The sequence below is a fragment of the Berghia stephanieae genome, chromosome 4, assembly GCF_034508935.2.
Source record: "Berghia stephanieae isolate SIO BIC M18660-M18661 chromosome 4, UCSD_Bste_1.3, whole genome shotgun sequence".
Taxonomy (NCBI): Eukaryota; Metazoa; Mollusca; class Gastropoda; order Nudibranchia; family Aeolidiidae; genus Berghia; species Berghia stephanieae.
The window spans coordinates 5,175,287-5,180,286 of NC_088363.1; positions in this window are offsets into that span (position 1 = coordinate 5,175,287).

Sequence of the window (5,000 nt, forward strand, 5' to 3'; positions counted from 1 at the left end):
GTTCTTGTCGACGGCGAGACTTCCACTATCGGGATGGTGACATCGGGCGTACCTCAGGGTTAAGTCCTTGGGCCCGTCCTATTTTTAGTGTACATAAATGATCTTCCACGAGGTATAAGGTCAAAAGTGCGCCTCTTTGCTGACGACACAGCATTATATAATCAGATAAGAACAACAGACGACTGCAAAACACTAAATGACGATCTAGCTAAATTACAAGAATGGGAAACAATAAATCAAATGGAATTTAACGTATCAAAGTGCAATGTTCTAACCATCACAAATAAGAAAGCACCTATTACATTTGAATACCAACTTCATGGTCAAAACCTGGAACATGTAAAGGCAGCAAAATACCTTGGCATTGAGTTTGCTAAAAACCTCAAATGGAATGACCACATATGTTACCTGGCTTCAAAGGCAAATCAAGCAAGCGCTTACATCACCCGCAATTTAAAAAGATGCCCAATCACAACTCAAACCCTTGCATTTAAAACTATTGTTAGACCAATTTTGGAGTATGGCAGCTCAAACACATTCGATCCTTTCTCAAGTGCGTCTGAAATATCACAACGGATTGGCCTTGAACCTCTGGACAAGAGAAGAAAGATAGATAAACTTAAATTGTTCCACAAGATCTACTACAAAAATTCGTGCCTTAAACTTCCAAACGACATCAAAGAAATCGGCACAAGAAATACGAGGGGACACACAGCAAGAGTAACCATCCCAACATCAAAAACAGACGCCCACATGTATTCGTTTTTCCCTTCCACTGCCCGACTATGAATAGCCTCCCAGCTGAAGTGGCTGAAAACGGTTGCCAACATGCCTTCACGCGATTGCTAGAGTTCACAACGTGACTTTTTAATCTATGTGTTTTTTTTTAATTAATTAATTTATTTATTTATTTATTTTTATTATTTTTTTTAATTAGTATTATGTGCAGAGTTTTAGCAAGTTTAAAATGCAAAACACTACAAACTGTGGAGTGATCCTCGACAATATTGGAGGTTTCCACAAGACAAAGAAGAAGAAGAAGAAGAAGAAGAAGAAGAAGAAGAAGAAGAAGAAGAAGAAGAAGAAGAAGAAGAAGAAGAAGAAGAAGAAGACGAAGAATTTATATTGCGCAATGTCCAACTTCTACGTCATGACACAAGACCGAAGGGCGAGAGATCAGGTGGTCACTGGCCGGATAAGTAATATAGCGCAATGTCCACTAAACGTACTCAAAGCGGGTTAAGGACCCTCTCTTTCTCTATCTATATATCCATCTCTCTCTTTCTCGCTGTAACTCTGCTCCTCCTACCCCCCCCCCCTCCTCCCTTTCTCTCTCTCTCTCTCTCTCTCTCTCTCTCTCTCTCTCTCTCTCTCTCTCTCTCTTGCTTTCTCTTTGTTCTCTTCTCGTTCTTTCCCCCTACCCCCCCCCCCCCCCCAAGACAACACCAATATTATGACCAAATAAGTATTCTCGGTTACAATGGACATCAAAATAAAGATAGAGCGCATAAGGTACTCTCTGATTGTCTTGGGATTGAGACGCCAGTAGTTGTGACCAAAAATATACATCGTCACCGACTCACCGGCCAATCAAAGTAAATACCCCGATTGTGACACGACACGCGACAACGGTGTGTTGTTTTTGGCGACGACAACGACGACGACGAAGGTCGCGACACACAATCAATTAAAAATTAATAGGATTAAATTATTACGTCACGTTGTCCGTCATCAGCCATAACGCCCCAGGTTTGTGTCACACATTAATTGTGGGATTACCGTTTTACTTATGGAACGAAGAATTTGTCATTTTTAAAAAAGAGTTGAGCTCATATATAGAGCAATATCCACTAAATGTGCTCAAAGCGCTTTACAAAGGGTCCCAGACCAAAAGCAACACTTAACATAAAGAATGAGACATGACGCCTGTTAGGCGATAATTCAATTTTTGATTTCCGATAGGAAACGGCCAGGTACTCATTTTACACCTGAGTACGGTGCACTAACTTGAGTAAAGAGTCTTTTCCAAGGACTCAACTATGCCCCGAGCACTTTCGGTTTTTTTTTTCTTGGGCAAAATTATTTACCACCAGTTTGCTCACTTGGACAACATGGGTGATTCCTGTTGACATCAGACATCATGTTTGATGATTATCTATATACCTTTACGGATTGCTTGGCGATGGGATAATATATATATATATATATATATATATATATATATATATATATATATATATATAATATAAATATATATATATAACATTCCCTTTATTCATCCCACAGGTGAAATTTATCTCTACAAGGGTCTATTCCAAGGGAAGACTGGAATAACCCAGGCGTTATCCGAGTACAGCGCCGCAAACAGAGCTATGGCGAGGAGACAAGAAAAATACACTGAGATGACCCCCCCCCCCTCTCCTCCCCCTTAACTACCTCCCCCCCCCCCCACCCCCCACCCCGAAAAACCCCACAAAAATGGCAGAAAAATTCCCAAATAACACGAACTAACAAATCAAAGACAGACATTTAGAAGAAGATAAAAAAAAAACATACACACAACTCCCCCCACCCCCACAACACCTCATCCACGTTGTCCCCTGGATTACAATATAATATGTCAATCTTGGTACATCTGGGACTATCGCCCCCCCCCCCCCCCCCCTCCCTCCATATCTCTCTCCCCCCCCCTCTCCTCTCTCTCTCTCTCTTCTCTCTCTCTCTCTCGTTCCCTTTCTTCCTCTATCTCTCTCTCTCTTTCTATATCTATCTTCTATCTATCGCTCTCTTTTTCGCTGTCCAACTTTCTCTGCCCCCCCCCCCCTCTCTCTCTCTCTCTCTCTCTCTCTCTCTCTCTCTCTCTCGTTCCCTTTCTTCCTCTATCTCTCTCTCTTTTATATCTATCTTCTATCTATCGCTCTCTTTTTCGCTGTCCAACTTTCTCTGCTCCCCCTTCCCCCCCCCCCCCCCCTCTCTCTCTCTCTTTCTCTCTTCCTCTTCTCATTCTCTCTCTCTCCTCCTCTCTCTCTCTCTCTCTCTCTCCCTCTCTCTCTTTCTATCTATACTATCTATCTCTCTCTTTTTCGCTGTCCAACGTTCTCTGCTCTCCCTACCCCCCCCCCTCTCTCTCTCTGTCTCTCTCTCTTTCTCTCTCTCTCTCTCTCTCTCTCTCTCTCTCTCTCTTGCTTTCGTTCTCTCTTGCTCTCGTCTCGTTCCTTCCCTCCTACCCGCCCCATTCCTCCTAACAAGACACCAATATTATAACCAAATAAGTATTCTCGATTACAATGGAAATCAAAATAAAGATAGAGCACATAAGGTACTCTCTGATTGTCTTGGGATTGAGACGCCTGTAGTTGTGACCAAAATATACATTGTCACCTACTCACCGCCAATCAAAGAGATACCCCGATTGTGACACGACACGCGACAACGGTGTGTTGTTTTTGGTGACGACGACAACGACGACGAAGTTCGCGACACACAATCAATTAAAAATGAATAGGATTAAATTATTACGTCACGTTGTCCGTCATGAGCCATAACGCCCCAGGTTTGTGTCACAAATTAATTGTTGGATTACGGTTTTAGTTCTACTTATGGAACGAAGAATTTGTAAAAAAAAAAAAAGTTTTGGGTTGATCTTTTATATAGCGCAATATCCACTAAACGTCCTCAAAGCGCTCTACAAAGGGTCCCTGACCAAAAGCAACACGTAACGTAAAGAACGAGACATGATGCCTGTTAGGTGATAATACAATTATTTTTTATCCGACTGAGAGACAACGCTGTTAACGGCCAAGTACTCATTTTACACCCAAGTACAGTGCGATAAAGAGAGTAAAGAGTTTTTTTTCCAAGGACTCAACTATGCGCCGAGCACTTTCATTTTCTTTCCTCGGGCAAGATTATTTACCCCCAATTTGCTCACTTGGACAACATGGGTGATTCCTGTTGACATCAGACATCCTGTTTGATGGTTATCTATATTCCTTCATGGCATGCTAGGAAATGGGATAAAAATTTTTTTTTTTTAAATTCCTTTTATTCTTCCCATAGAGGAAATTCCTTTTTTTTTTCTTCCTACCAGAGGATTGGCAGAAAGGCATCATCCATAAAATAGCCAAGAAAGGAGACCTAGGAAATTGTGCTAACTGGCGTGGAATCACACTCCTGTCCGTAACGAGCAAAATTTTTAATAGAATCCTTCTGAAAAGAATCTCACCTCACATTGAAAACATTCTTAGAAAAGAGCAGGCAGGTTCAGAAAAGGGAAGTCATGTAGTGACCACATATTTACCCTGAGACAAATCCTGGAGCAAAGCATTGAATGGAACAGCCCCCTCTACACCATTTTTGTCGATTTTGAAAAAGCCTTTGACAGCTTACACAGAGAGTCCCTGTGGAAAATACTCCGCCATTATGGTATACCGATGAAGATAGTCAACCTAATCAAAGCAATGTACAGCAACTACCAATGCCAAGTGATCTGTGGTAACAATTTAACAGACAGCTTTAATGTAACAACTGGTGTAAAACAAGGCTGCATACTCTCTCCGCTTCTGTTTATCCTGGCTCTAGACTGGCTCATGAAAAATACAATTGATCGTAAGAAGAGAGGCATTCGCTGGACACTGACATCCTTTCTGGAAGATATAGACTACGCAGATGATATCGCGTTAGTTTCCAGTACACACAGAGACGCCTCGGAGAAACTAAACGTACTACACAAGAACGCCTCGAAAATTGGACTGAAAATAAATTTCGATAAGACTGTGTACTTTAGGGTGAATCCAAAACATGACAGTGAAATTAGGATAGATGAACATATAATTGAAGAGGTAACAGAGTTCTCCTACCTCGGATCAAAAATACACAGACGACGGAAATGCAGAACACGATATCAAGCACAGAATTCAAAAGGCAAACCAGGCTTTCGGCATGCTGAAAAACTTTTGAAATCAAAGCAAATAATGAGAAAGACAAAGCTGAAAATATAC